The sequence below is a fragment of the Microcebus murinus genome, chromosome 10 (genome assembly GCF_040939455.1).
Source record: "Microcebus murinus isolate Inina chromosome 10, M.murinus_Inina_mat1.0, whole genome shotgun sequence".
NCBI lineage: Eukaryota > Metazoa > Chordata > Mammalia > Primates > Cheirogaleidae > Microcebus > Microcebus murinus.
Genome location: NC_134113.1, coordinates 96,375,630 through 96,391,507, shown reverse-complemented (window position 1 = coordinate 96,391,507; position 15,878 = coordinate 96,375,630).

The window sequence follows — 15,878 nt, the reverse complement described above, 5'->3', positions numbered from 1 at the left end:
AGGTACTCACGTTTCTGATTTCTTCCTGGGTCATCTTAACAAGGAAGCTGTCCTTTCCCTTAGCACTGAGATACCAAGGGCTTCCCCGAGTCCACCCTGGGAATGTGGACAATCACTCGAGACTGCAGCCAATGGGAAAGTGCACTCTGTCCTTCGCGACACCTGTCCCCCAGGCCTCCAACACACACGCCCAAACCACCTGTGTCTTGCCTAAAATCCAGCCTCCACGTCGTGCTATCCAGGGTTCTTCACTTTATTTTTTTCTTTTATTTATTTCTATTTCTTTTCTGTCATTATGAAATCTCAGCATAACCATGGTTCTTCAGTGTCAGCTCTAGCCAACGTGTCTAGAGACAGGGTCTCACTCTGTTGCTCAGGCTAGAGCGCAGTGGCACCATCATAGCTCACTGCAGCCTCGAACTCCTGGGCTCAGCTCAGCCAAGAAGGCAAAGAAGGCCCTTCTTTGACCCTCGCCTTTTCAAAGCCGTTCTTGGTGACCTCTGGCTGTGTACTGGCGATGCTCTGGCAGTTGGAGCACTGCGTGCTATGCCTGCATGCTGTATTGCATTCGTGTTTGCTCCTCCTAGAGTCCCTCTCCGTCGGGGACTGTGTCTCGTCAGTGTCCCTCTGCCCAGCCCAGGCACAGCCCCACACCCGGGAGCCCCCAGCATCCTGGGCGTGAAGCGAACTCTGGAATGTAGCTGGGTCCTAGCTCTGCAGAGTACTCGCTGTGGGCTAGGTTGAGTCAATGACCTGAGCCTGACCTTCCCTGTCTGTACCACGAGGAGGATGAGACCCTGCTTCGCTGGGTGGCTGTGACAGTTCCACCCTCGGTCCCTTGAAATGCTTTGTGCTCATACTTAGTGCTCCATCAAATTCAGCTATGGTTGTTAGACGACACGAATGCAGTGCACAAGTTCACATTTTCCCCCATCTTTTCTAAAGCTCCTCAGCTCAGAGCTGGAAGATGGGCTGCAAAATCACAAAAATAAACCAGCCTTCACGTGCTCAGCAGTATGTGCCCTGGGTCGGAGGCAGTGGTGGGCGTGTGGGAGCCTGGCTTTCCCTCCGCCGGCCGCCAGGCCCCGTCAGCCCCGGCCCGCTGGAGGAGGCCACCCCTGGAAGCCCGCTGGAGACGGGGTCTCATCCAGCTGCCAAGCACACCGACCCTGGAGTGCTCCTTTTCCTGTCTCTTTTCCACCCACCACGATGGATGTGGTTTTAGGCCCTCTGCCCTGGTTCTGTCTCCATAGACTTGTATCCCATAAAAAACTAGCTGCAAAGCCGGCAGCGTCTTCTCTGGTTCTCTTGGACAGGATTTTGCCATGGAAGGCTGGAGGGCGGGGCAGAATCTCCAACACAGGCCTTGCCTGCCACCTGGTGGACAGAGGCCATATTGCAGACACTTCACCTGCAGAGAAGAGTCACTCTTCAATACAGGTATTTTTTACTTGTTTCCGTCATTGCAGGTAACCAGCCAGCCAGGGTATTAGACTCACGAATTGATAAATGTGCTTCAGCTAGCTGAGCTCGGGAAAGAGAGGTGACACAGAAAGGGTCCTAGGGAGGGTGTGAACTTCCCACCTCACCAGCACCGTGAAAAGCCGCTGTTCTTTGGACACACAAAGGATGAGCTGACTCATTCTTGATCACGACTGCATGGCGTTACAGAACTGTCCTCATCGATGAGATTCCACTAACCATCGCAGTGACCCAATTCCACTTTTCCTTTGTCTTGCTCTTTAGTTTTACAAAGTACTGGTGCTGTTTGAGCCTGGAGGCAACCCAGTAAGATGGGCAGTGCCAACATTATTCTCCTGACTGCTTGGAGGGGAATCGAAATGTCTGGTCTGAAGCTAGAGAGCTGTGTAACAATGCCACCAGGACTGGAGTGCAGAGGCCTTCCCTTCTGTGGTCCTAGCTTTGGGATTTTCGGGCTGCAGCGGTTTCTTCCCTCACGCCTTTTTCTCCAACTTCACTTCCCTCCATGGCTCCCTCTCTTGCTGCAGTTACTGCAATGACATCATGGGTCTCCTGCCCTCCCGTCGCTTCCCCTCTCATTCCCCTTCCATGGTGGAGTCAGTTGCATGTTTAAGACAAAGACCCCATCACACCACTGCCCTGATTTAAAAACCAAAGCAAAACTGCCATGGTTCCCACTGCAACCAGGAAAAAGCTTGATCCTCTTAGCCCCCTGCACAACACCTCTGACTCCTGACTACCACGTTGCGGCCCTGTCGCCTGCCCCTCAGCTCCCCCGCTTCCTATGCCCCACCGTGCACACCTCATCCGAGCTGCAGATAAGGACCATCGCTGCTCTCCATTCTCCAAACCCTTCCACTGCCCACCTCATTGATTTCTTCTCAGAATATGTTTCCTTCCCACTCTGCCCACCCAGCTTAAAACCCCCCGTCGGCTGGCAGTTCCGCTTTCTCTTTAGGTTCGTGATCCTCCCTTCTCTTCCTTGGTTTGTGCCCCGGAGACCTTCATCGGGCCCCATTCTCTCTGGATTTCAGCTGACTTCAGCCAGGGATCCCTGCCCTAGCAGGAGAGCGGAAGAGCGAGGTCACGGCGCTCCACCCTCCTCCGCGGCCCGGCGCGGCTGCGCTCCTCTCCCTGGGCCCCAGTCCTGTAGCACAGCGGGCGCCTGCACCCGTGCCCGCCGCGTCCGCCTGCACCCCGTGCCCGCCGCGTCCGCCTGCACCCCGTGCCCGCCGCGTCCGCCTGCACCCCGTGCCCGCCGCGTCCGCCTGCACCCGTGCCCGCCGCGTCCGCCTGCACCCCGTGCCCGCCGCGTCCGCCTGCACCCCGTGCCCGCCGCGTCCGCCTGCACCCCGTGCCCGCCGCGTCCGCCTGCACCCCGTGCCCGCCGCGTCCGCCTGCACCCCGTGCCCGCCGCGTCCGCCTGCACCCGTGCCCGCCGCGTCCGCCTGCACCCCGTGCCCGCCGCGTCCGCCTGCACCCCGTGCCCGCCGCGTCCGCCTGCACCCGTGCCCGCCGCGTCCGCCTGCACCCCGTGCCCGCCGCGTCCGCCTGCACCCCGTGCCCGCCGCGTCCGCCTGCACCCCGTGCCCGCCGCGTCCGCCTGCACCCGTGCCCGCCGCGTCCGCCTGCACCCGTGCCCGCCGCGTCCGCCTGCACCCCGTGCCCGCCGCGTCCGCCTGCACCCGTGCCCGCCTGCACCCCGTGCCCGCCGCGTCCGCCTGCACCCCGTGCCCGCCTGCACCCCGTGCCCGCCGCGTCCGCCTGCACCCCGTGCCCGCCGCGTCCGCCTGCACCCCGTGCCCGCCGCGTCCGCCTGCACCCCGTGCCCGCCGCGTCCGCCTGCACCCCGTGCCCGCCGCGTCCGCGTGCCTCTGCAGACCTTCCCGCTGGGGCTGGGGCTCCCCGGCTTCGGTGACGCTGCCCGCACTCTGCACTCGGTCCCTTCTTCAGGCTCCGTACGGTCACTCCAGTCCAGTGTGCCCTGTCTGCCAGGAGGACCCAACTGATGGGATCTCCTCCACGAGGCCTGCCCTGCATCCTCCTTCCATCCGGGTACTAGTCATCGCTCCCACACAGCGCGCCGCGCACGCGCGCATCTGCACTCACGCTGCCGCATGAGATCAGTTGTTCACTTCGGCTTTTGTGCTCACGGGCGGAGTGTGTGGTCTGGCAGGCAGCATGAGGTCAAAGTGCTTGATGAATGAATCAATTCATGCACAAAAGAGCTGTTTTGTTGGAGAGACTATGGTCTAATGATATCAGCGGTTTGGGTTGGGACTTTACATGGATCTTTATATGGACTTTATATTCTTATGAGATCCCGTGGTGCACTCCGCCCGCATTCTGGTCTCTCGCACGGTTTCCCTTTGCAGCGCGGGTGAATCCACCAGCGCCGTCGGGTCCGGGAGAGTGCGGGCCCGAGAACACACAGGCTCTTAGTGGCACAGCTTCAGGGCGAAAGTCTGGCTGCAGCCCAGAGTGGTTCCCTGCAGGCCCTGCAGCATGGTGTCCACTGAGGCACGAGGCCTGTGGAGGGAGGAAGAGGCGCTGTGGGGCCAGGAGTGGCAGCTGAAAGGGGTGTCTGCAGATGAACCGCGTCATCAGCCCGGCTTCTCCCCTGTAGCCCAGCTACTTGAGCACGCTGAGCTTCCGGGAGGCAGGCTGGGGTGGCAGGGCACACAGTCTGGGTATCCAGAGCTCCCACGACCTGCTCCGCGGACGTGGCCTTTTCCATCTCACGCTGTGCTAAAGCACAGAGACTTTCCGGTGACCACTGGGAAGGAAAGACCCAGGGCGGCACTGGGATGGGATTTGGGGATGGAGGCTGGGAGTGAAACTTTTGTTTCACAGGCAAGGGGGCCACGACTCAGAGACGGCTCAGCCCCAGACAGGCCCGACGGTCCAGGTGTGCACAGAGAGGTGATGGGCTGGCCCCTGGTCACCAGCACATACCAGCTCTTCATTCAGAGGTTCCGGGGCACCTGCTTCCAGGTCTTTCTCTGACTGTCCGTGCTGGTACAGGAACAGTGAGGGTGAATTCTCCTCCGAGGATTTGGCCCATTTATCAGGAAAGTGCTCATAGGCAAGGATACGATCCTGGCCCAGCACCCAGCATTCATTATGGTTAATCTAGGGCTGCGGAGTTCTGTGCACCTGGAAGAGACTAATTAGGATTTGGTGAATAAATTAAAAGACGGAGCCACGCGCACAGTCACTGCAGGCAGAGCAGACTTTGTAAGCCCCCTGCCCCCACCACAACATCCACAGCAAATACCCACAGGGCGGTTCATGGCTGGTCCCCAGGTCTTTGCTCTGTTTCTCTGGGACAACTTGGCTGGCTTCGTTTTTCCCTCTGGCATCTTTGTTCCTTGGCCCTGAGTGTGTGTGGGGGAGAGATGGCCTCCCCGTGTTGCTATATTGGGAATTCTTAGCCCGTTGCTGTGAATACAGTGACATTTGGCTTCACATCCTTGTTCTGGAAAGAGGCTCCTTCTTGCTGATCGTGCTTTTAGTTTCCCTGTGGTCATTTAGACTAGCTGATAAGAGAACCGAGAAGGCCGGAGTAGCGTCTTTGCACACTGGCACCCTTGTGTACGCTTGGGGGTGGCCTCTGAGGTTGGCATTTCAATGACTTTGGTCACCGTTGTTTCCTCCGCAGCTCCCCAGGATACATTCAGAGCGTGTAGGTTTCCTTACAGGCCACTGGGCAGACACAGCTCTGTGAAGACCCACTGCGGCTCGGGGGCGGTGACGGGGGATTTGCAGCCTGCGGAGGGAGGCGGCGGAGACACACCGCGCCCGCTGTGCTTGCGCACGGCAGACTGGCTGGGCCACCGGCCTGGAGTTCCCTGCGGCCAAATTCAACCGCCTCCTGTTCTTAGAGGCCCAGAGGGAGCCAGGAGTTGGAAGGGGGTGGGCAGGGTGTAGCACCCTGTGCGGGGACCCAAGTCGGACATCCTCTCCACCTGCTGTCCCCTCAGGTGGCTGGAGGTCTGGCCAGCCCCATTCCAAGGGGAGGACGGCAGCTGGGAAGCATTTTTATCTCCCCGCTTGCTCAGGGCCACGCCCGGCCTGTGTGCACAGCCCTGTGCTACTCTGTGCCCACAGGTGCAGACGCCGGGTGGCCAGGCGCTGCGCTGAGCATGTGAGGGTGCTCCAGCCACAGTGCGCCCACAGGAGCGCGAGTCTGATGGTGGCTGGGCAGTCCTGGGTTCCCTCCTTGGGAAGGGAAGCCGTGATTTCATGAGAGGGGAGGAGACACTCTCCAACTTGCGCAGGAGAAGCTCCACCCGGCCACCCCAACGTGCAGGTGAGTCCCTCCTCATACCTGTGACTGGATCCGTGACCTGGCGTTCCCTGGCAGAGGAGAGCCAGTGGCTGACCTGTGGCTCCTACCATCATGACTCTGCAGCTGGCAGTGCCTGGCCTTCTGGTCCACAGGACCCAGGCTTGGGTAAGGCATGCAGGGCCACTCTTCTGTCCTCCAAAGTCACCCAATGTCACCACTGGCAGCCACTCAGCAGTTGGTCCGTGTAACCTTTTCTTGATTTCCCACGGCAGCTGCAACTGCTGGCCTCATTACACTTCCCAGACTCCCGCTCAGGGCCGAGAAAGGAGGATGCAGGACATCACATTGCCTGGGCTGTTCTTTTAAATGGCCCTTCTTGTCTGTCTCTCTGTGTCCAGTGCACGTGATCTGAGCCAGGGAGGCCACCGGGCCACTCCTGCCCACCCTCCAGGTTCCTGCAGGGAAACCTGTGCCTCGTCCCCAAACCGTGGCTGAAATGACACAGACAGCTGACAGGGTGGGCTGGGATGTCTCGAAGTCACCCTTCTACATGGGGGCGGAGGTGGTGAATGAAAGTTGACTTGTCCCAGACTGACCTCTTGCAGGCTGGCTTCCCAGGAAAGAGGTGGCCGCCAGCTGTGGCCCAGTGCCAAGGATGTCAGACCTAACTGTGCTCCCAGCTGGGGACACAGATGCAGTGGATCTCGCCACTGGCTTGCTGTGTCAGACAAGTGGTACTGCATAGCTTGAACCCAGCACCCTGGTTAGGAGGGGAGAGCCTGGTGCCCTGCACTGCCACAAGTGAGTGTGGAGCGGCCAGATGGGATGGGAGCCAGGGTCCCGCGCCACGTACTGCAGCTGTATCCTGCCCTGATCGTGCCAGGCAGGTACATTGGACAACTCAAACCCACCACCCAAAGATTGCAATCGCCACCCTGGACTCTGACAACCAAGCTGCCAGTCTGTGGGACTGTCCTAGAAAGCAGTGGGCAGCAGGGTGATTATAAACAGGGCTATGCAGGTATCCGCCTGGTTCCCCACTGTGACGTTGCTGTTGTTCCCATTCTGGGTGCCACTCTGTGGGAGCAAGTCACAGTCTCACCTGCACTCGGGGGAGGGGAATTAAATTCCACCTCTGGGTGTGGAGGAGTATCGACATATGCTATTTGGAATTTTTCTATACGGAATATTTGTCCTTTCTCTCCCATTTATTTCTTCAGCCATTTATTTACGTCTCCATTAAGTCATAGATATGTATTTTATTTTGCAGCATTACAACTTGATAATATAATTATTTATCTTTTCACTCAGATTGCCCCAGTTTGGGCCATTGAGATCTTTCTCCAGTTGGGCCCTTCCATCCTTTCATCCTTCCAGCATGTCCCCATCTTCCTGGTAAGCGCTCGCTTACTTTCCGGGCCTCCTGCAAGGTGCTTCAGGTTCATCTGGTATTTTCCCTGCTCAGCCTGCAGTTAACCATTTCTCCTAGAAGTCCTGATTTCTTTTATTGGAGAAACCTTTTGTTTTGTCATCCTTTGTGTTGTTTTCTAGTCTTGATTTCATTTACTTCTCATCTTTATTATTTCTTTTCTCCTGCTAAGTTTGGGTTTGGTGTATTCTTGCCAGTCTAGTTACCCGAGGTGCATTTCAGATGGTTTATTTGAAATGTGCTACTTTTTTGATGTAGGCATTTATTGTTATGAACTTCCCTCTTAGCATTGTTTTTACTGTATCCCATAGACTCTTGTATGTTGTGTTTACATTTTCATTTGTTTCAAGGAATTTTTTTTATTTCCTTTTTAATCTCTTTGTTGACCCAGTGGTTTTTCAAGAACATGTTTAATTTTCATGTATTTGTACAGTCTCCAGAGTTCTTCTTGTTATTAATTTCTAGTTTTATTCCATTTTGGAATAAAAGAAGATACTTAATATGATTTCAGCTTTTTAAAATTTGTTGAGACTTTTTTGGTGGGCTAATATATGGTCTATTCTGAAGAATGTGCCATGTGCTGATGAGAAGAATGAGTGTTCTGTAGCCATTGGATGAAATGTTCTGTAAATAAGCATTAGGTTCATTAGGTCTAAAGTGCAGTTTAAATCTAATGTTTCTGTATTGATTTTCTGTCTATATGATTTGTCAATAGCTTCGAGTGGGGTGTTGAAGTCCCCAACTATTGTTGTACTGGTGTTTGTCCCTTTATATCTAATATTTGCTTTATATATTTGAGTACTTTGGTATTGTGTGCATTATATATTTAGAATTATTATATTCCTGTGCTCAATTGATGTCTTTATGATTATATAATGACCTTTTGTCTCTTTTTACTTTTTTAACTTATAGTGCATTTTAGCTGATATAAATATAGCTACTCTTGATCACTTTTGGTTTTCGTTTTTTCTATACTTCCATATTTTTTCAATATTTTTCATACTTTTACTTTCAGTCTTTGTGTATCTTCACAGGTAAAGTGAGTTACTTGCAGGCAGCACAAAGTTGGGTCATGTTTGCTTATCAATTCAGCAAGTCTGTATATTTTAAGTAGAAAATTTAATCTATTCACATTCAAGACTATTATTGATATGTGAGGACTTATTGGTATTATTTTGTTTATTGCTTTCTGGTTGTTTTGTATATCCTTTGTCCTTGCTCTTTTATCGTTAATCTTTACGGTTTGGTGGTTTTCTATAGTGGTAACATTTGAGTCCTTTCCCTTCCTCATTTGTGTGTTTGGTTTGCCAGTAAGTTGTATACTTTCCTGTGTTTTCATGATGGTAGAAGATATTGTCTTTTTGCTTTAAGGCGTAGGACTCCCTTAAGCGTTTCTTGCAGGGCTAGTCTAGTGCTGATTAATTCTCTCAGTTTTTGCTTGTCTGGGAAAGTCTTTATTTCTCCTTCATTTATGAAGGATAAGTTTGCTGGGTATAGTATTCTTGAATGGCAGTTTTTTTTTTCCTTTCTCCACTTTGAATGTATCATCCCATTTTTTCCTGGCTATAAAGTTTCTGTTGATAAATCCACTGTTAGTATTATGAGGATCCCCTTAGATGTGATGAGATTCTTTTCTCTTTCTGTTTTTAGAATTCTCTCTTTGTCTTTTGAAAGTTTGACTATATTGTGTCAGGGAGAAGATATTTTTAGGTTGTATCAATGTGGGGATTTATCCAGATACAGGATGTCTAAATCTGTCACTAGACTTGGGAATTTATTAGCTATTATTTCATTTAATAGATTTTCTATGCCATTAAACTTCTCCTTACCTCCAGGGATAACCAAAAATCAGATATTTGACCACTTCTTTAGGGTGTCCCATACATTACATAGGCTCTCTTCATTTTTTAAAACTTCTTTTTGATTTTCTTTTGTCTGACTGGGTTATTTTGAAAAGCCTGTCTTCAAGTTCTGAAATTCTTTCTTCTGCTTTATCTAGCCTATTGTTGAAGTTCTCAATTGTATTTTTTAATTCAATTTTTCAATAATTTAATTAATCAATTCCATGATTTCTGTTGGGTTTGTTTTTTGTGATATCTGTCTCTTTTGTGAATTTCTCATTCATATCCTGAATCACTTTTCTGATTTCTTTCTATTGGCTATCTGCGTTTTTTTTTTTTTTTGTATCTCGTTGAACTTCTTTAATATCATTACTTTGAATTATTTTACAGGTAGTTCATATTTCTTTCCTGCAATATATTATTGGGAAAATATCGTGTTCATTTTGAGATGTCACGTTTCCTTGCTTTTTCATGTTTCTTTGTCATTTTGTGGATATCTGTGCATCAGGTGTAACAGTTTCTTCTTCTAATGTTTTGGATTGGCTTTTGTAGAAGATGACTTTTTCCTATAGATGAATCTATGGAAACGGTTGGGTAGGGCACTTTAGCTTTGATTCTAGATGTGTGCAGTAGTGTAGTTTCCATATGATTTCTTTGGCTGTAAATACTGCCAATGATGTCTGTGATTTCCTCAGTGGCTTAGGCTGTAGTTGTTAGTGGAGGCTGTGGTGAAGTTTTGCTGCAGATGCCAAGTGGGCCAATCCTCAGGTCCCAGTGGGGGCAAGCATGCCTGTCCTTGGTGTGCATGCGTGGTGTTAGCAGGTGCAGATGGGCTAATTCTTGGGCCTCCAAGCTGCTTGCTCGGGTACCAGCAGTGGCAGTGGTGGGCTGGGTGATTAGGCATGTCCTTGGGTTCCTGAGCAGCTTGTATGGTATGGACAATGGTAGTTGTGGTGGTGGGAACACTCTTGAACTTCCAGGAAACTCTGGCTGATGTTAGCAGTGACTGTAGTAGGCTGGGCGGGCTAGTTCCCAGGTCCCCAGGTGGTACATGTAGGTAGGTGCTGGCAGTGGTGGTGGTGGCAGGCTGAGCAGACCCATCCTCAGGCTTCTAGGAGGAGTGCTCAGGTGTCAGCAATAGTGGGGATGGCTGGGCTATACCCAGGAGTCTGGAATGCATACCTGGATGCCAGCAGCAGGCCTTTTTGGGCCTACTATTAGGCCTCCGTGTGGTGTGCATGTGCACCAAAGGTGACTGATGGGGAGGGCAATTGCCACGCCCCCAGGTGGCATGCTTGGGCACTGGGAGGTAGTACCAGGTGGGGCAGTCCTGTTCTCAGGTCCCCCAATGGTAAGCTATGGTAAGTGGGCAGGGCCAGCGCCAGGTCATGGGCACTGTACTCAGGTGGTGGCATAGTGGAGGCAGTGAGCAGAAAAAGCCTGTCCTCAGCGTGAATGCAAGCATGCAGCAGACTTGCTGCAGGGGACTGGGGTTGCTATCCATGGTAGCTCCCCATGTAGGTGGCTCTCAGGTGCTGGGGGGCATGCTCTTTGGCTCTCTGGCTGTGGCTGTGGCTATTACAGCTGATGAGAGCCTGTCCTCAGGATTTGCGCGTGTGTGTGGCAGCCCTGCTGCTGAGGGAGCAGGTTGCTGTTAGTGACAGCAGCCCTAGGCAGGTGGGTTTGGGCCCTGGAGAAAGCATTCCCTCTGTCCTGGGGCAGCCTCCCTGGTGTGCTGCGCCACCTTTCCCCAGCATGCAGTACCCCATGTGGGCTACAGTGCTGGGGACTCTGCCATTCCACTGGGTCCAATTGCTGCAGCCCTCCAAGTAGATGCAGAGGATGTCAGTGGGGATCCAGGGATATGCAGGTGTAGGATGCAGTCTAGTGGGGACTGGGCTTCCAAAATGGCACTGTGCTGCAGCTGCCTGGGACTCAGGGGGTGCATGGGACCCAGTGTGAGCCCCCATGGCAGTCTCAGGACCCACGGGAGTTGAGGGGCTGTCCTGTGGCTGGGAGTCTGTGGTGAAAGTGTGAACCCCTGAGCATCTCTCATTTACCTTCTCCCCATACTGGGGAGCGTCTTTTGGCTCCTGGCCAATCCCAGCTGCTTCGACTTCCTCTCTTACAGTGCCTCGAGTACTCCTGTCACTTCTCTGCGATTGCTGAATCCCAGCTTTCTCTCTGAGCAGTTTTATTCAGAATGTGATCACACACTACTTTGGTTCTTCTTTGTGGAGAGACCAAGTGTCTTGTGTTTCTAGTCATATGTTGAAAGCAGGACCTGTTCTGACTTTTAAATTTAAAATTATTTCATGAGCTTTTTTCTTTGGTCTTAAATATTTCTCTATAATGTGATTTTAATGGCTATATAACATTATGTAGCATTATGACATCATAAACTAATTATTCCCCTACCTCCAGTCATTTAATTGCCTTCTGATTTCTGGAGTATGATAATGCTGGCCAATGATGCCTTAACAATATTGGTAAGAGAATGCTGTAATAATCCTAATTCTTCAAAATCAGTGAAATCATATGTGGAGTTTTGCGTTCTGCTCTTGCCCTTAGTCCCCAGAGCACATGCAGAGGGGCTTATGAGGGCGGTGAGGATTCGGGGAACTGACGTACGAAGCTCAGCTTGGGGGACTGGGATTATTAGGCATGGGGGGGCAAGACAGCTGTTTTCAAGTATGTGAAACACTGTTTGAAAAAGGGATGGACTTACTCTGTGTTATGAAGTCTTAGTCCTCATATTTAGCTAAGAGGAGGCAGGATGGTTTTATTGTGTATTTTTTATTTATTTATTTTTAATTTTTTTATTTCATCATATTATGGGGTTACAGATGTTGTTAAGGTTATATATATTGCCCTTGCCTCCCCTCCCCCCTCGAGTCAGAGCTTCATACCTGTCCATCCCCCAGGTGGTGCACATCACACTCATTATATATGTATATACCTGTCCCCTCCTTCCCCTCCCACCTGCCCGACACCTGATAAATGATTTTTTTTTTATTTCAACATATTATGGGGGCACAAACGTTAAGATTACATACATTGCCCTTGTCTCCCTTCCCTCCTTGAGTCAGAGCTTCAAGTGTGTCCATCCCCCAGACGGTGCGCATCACACTCACTATGTATGTGTCTACCCATCCCTCTTCTCCCCTCCCACTTGGCCCTCACCCGACAAATGTTTGTTTTTCTTTTTTTCTTAACATTTTGGTTACATTTTATATCTTTGCCTCTCTCTAGCAAGAGTTAGAGGTACGCCCTTCTCCTCCACAATATTCACCACATCCCTCAGATGTGGGACTACCCTTCCAACCCCCGAATCCCTGGTGAGCACCACCACCCTTTGAGCACCATAGTGTTAATCAGTCAGTACTAATTTGATGTGAGTATATGTGGAGCCCATTATTCTGATCTTGTGTCACCTCACTTTGGATAATGGGCTTAAGCTCAATCCAGGATAATATAAGTGGTGCTAGCTCACTGTTGTTTCTTAGAATTGAGTAATATTCCATTGTAAACATATACCAAATTTTAATAATCCACTCATGAATTGACGGACACTTGGGTTGTTTCCACGTTCTTGCAATAGTGAATTGTGCTGCCATAAACATTCGGGTGCAGATGTCTTTATAATAGAATGTCTTATGCTCTTTTGGGTAGATGCCTAATAATCCTATTGCTGGGTTGAATGGTATTTCTATTTTTAGCTCTTTGAGATATCTCCAAATTCTTTTCCACCAAGGTTGCACTAATTTGCAGTCCCACCAGCAGTGTAACAGTGTTCCTGTCTCTCCACATACTTGCCAGCATTTGTTGTTTTGGGATTTCTTGATACAGGCCAATCTCACTGGGGTTAGCTGGTATCTCATTGTGGTTTTGATTTGCATTTCTCTAATGATTAACGATGATGAACGTTTTTTAATATGTTTGCTGGCCATTATTTAGTCTTCTTTAGAAAAGTTTCTGTTCATTTCCATTGCCCGTTTCTTGATGGGGTTGTTTAATTTTTTTCTTGTTAATTCTTTTGAGCTCTAGATAGATTCTTGTTATCAGACCTTTATCGGAAGTGTAGAGAGCAAATATTTTCTCCCATTCTGTAGGTTGTCTATTTGGTTTGATGATAGTTTCCTTGGTTGTGCAGAGCCTTTTAATTTGATCAGGTCCCATTTGTTTATTTTTGTTACTGCATTGATTGCTTTGGGGGTCTTGTTCAAGAATTCTTTGTCTAGGCCAATGTCTGAGAGGGTTTTCCCAACCTCTTCTTCTAGGATTCTTAGGGTTTCATGCCTTAGGTTTAAATCTGTTATCCATCTTGAGTGGATTTTTGTGAGAGGTGAGAGGTAGGGATCCTGACTTATTCTTCTGCATGTAGATATCCAGTTTTCCCAGCACCATTTGTTGAAGAGAGATTCTTTTCCCCATTGTATATTTTTGTCTGCTTTATCAAAGACTAGATTACTGTATGCAGATGGTTTCATCTCTGGAATCTCAGTCCTGTTCCAAATATCGATGCTTCTGTTCTTGTGCCAGTACCAGGATGATTTAATTATTATTGCTTTATAGTACAGCTTGAAGTCAGGAAGACTAATGGCTCCCAATTTGTTCTTTTTACTTAAGATTGCTTTGGCTATATGAGGTTTTTTCTGGTTCCATACAAAGTGCATAATTATTTTTTCTAGGTCTGTAAAGAATGATGGTGGTACTTTGATAGGGATTGCATTAATTCTGTAGATGACTTTAGGTAATATTGATGTTTTAATGATATTGATTCTACCAATCCATGAACAAGGTAGATTTTTCCATCTGTTTCCATCTTCTACAATTTCTTTTTTTAGTGTTTTATAGTTCTCCTTGTATAAGTTTTTCATATCTTTTATTAAATATATTCCTAGATATTTAATTTTGGGGGGGGGCTATAGTAAAAGGTATTGTGCTTTTTATTTGAGTTTTGGTTTGACGGTTCTTGGCATATATGAATACGTTTGATTTATGTATATTGAATTTGTAACCTGAGACTTTACTGAGTTCATTTATCAAGTCTAGGAGTCTCTTGGATGAATCCATGGGGTTTTCTAGGTATAATATCATATCATTGGCAAAGAGCAAGAGTTTGATCTCATCTGCATCCACTTGGATGCCCTTAATATTTCTCTCTTGCCTGATTGCTATAGCTAGGACTTTGAGTACTATGTTGAATAGAAGAAGAGATAGTGGGCATCCTTGTCTAGTTCCAGTTCAAAGTGGGAATGCTTTCAGTTTTTCCCATTCAGTATGATATTGGCCATGAGTTTGTCATAAATGGATTTGATGATTTTAAGGTATGAGCCGCCTATGCCTATTTTGTTAAGAGTTTTTATCATGAAGGTGTGTTGAACTTTGTCAAATGCTTTTTCTGCATCTATTGAGAGAATCATATGGTCTTTGTTCTTGTGTTTATTTATGAGGTGGATTGCATTTATAAACTTGCATTTGTTAAACCAGCCGTGCATTCCTGGAATAAAGCCTACCTGGTCATAGTGAATTATTTTTTTGATGTGCTGCGGAATTCTGTTTGCTAAAATTTTGTTGAGGATTTTTGCATGTATATTCATGAGGGATATTGGTCTGTAATTTTATATTTTTTTTGTTGCATCCTTTCCTGGCTTTGGTATCAAGGTGATATTGACTTCATAGAATGAGTTAGGAAGGACACCATCCTTCTCAATGTTGTGGAATAATTTCTGTAGTATAGGTATGAGTTCATCTTTGTATGTTTCATAAAACTCTGAAGTGTAGCCATCTGGTCCAGGACTTTTCCATCTGGGGAGGTTGTTAATTACTGCTCCAATTTCTGCACTTGAGATTGGTCTATTCAGGAATTCTGTTACCTACTGGTTGAACTTAGAGAGGTTGTATGAATCCAGGAATTTGTCCATTTCTTCCTCGTTATGTAGTTTTGGAGCATATAATTTTTTATAGTAGTCAAACATGTTTTATATTTCTGTGGTATCTGTTGTGACCTCTCCTTTTTCATTTCTTATTGAATTAATTAGAGTCCTTTCCCTTTGGGTTCTTGTCAGTCTAGCAAGAGGGCTATCAATTTTGTTTATCTTTTCAAAAAACCAGGTTCTGGTATTGTTGATCTTCCGTATAATTCTCTTCTCCATTTCATTTAGTTCTGCTTTGATCTTAGTTATTTCTTTTCTTCTACTAGGATTGGAATTGGTTTGCTCTTCTTTTTCCAATTCCTTGAGTCTATTCATTAGGTTTTTGGTATCTAATCTTTCTGTTTTTTGGATGTGGGCATTTATTGCTATTAGTTTTCCTCTCAGGTATGCTTTTGCTGTATCCCACAGGCTTTGGTAATACGTGTCTCCATTATCATTTTGTTCGAAGAAACTCTTGATTTGTGTTTTGTTTTTAATGGAGTGTGAGGAAGGTTATGAATCATCTAGACCAGGCTGCCTCTGAGAGTGAGAGGGCACCAGCCGTGCCTGCCGCTGCACAGCAGGCCCAAACTCAGACTGCCCCGGGACACCGGGACGTTGACCATCACCCCAGGCACCAGAAAATGTCTCCAGTGAGGGGAGACGTGGCTGAGAAGGGAAAGGCTGCCAGGCAATGCTGGTCTCTCCATTTTTCGAGGCATGTTGCTTTGTTGGGCGTGACTGTGTGAAGGTTTCCTGCACTATACTGGTTGATGTCCAAGCAGCTAGTTGGTCACCTAATGACATTCTAGCTCTAAAAGTCCACAATTCAACTTAGAAAATGGTCAGCTGTCTTGCCAAAGTGAGTAAATGAGATTTGTTTCTTTTTCCCACATCCTTGCAGAAGCATACTTCCC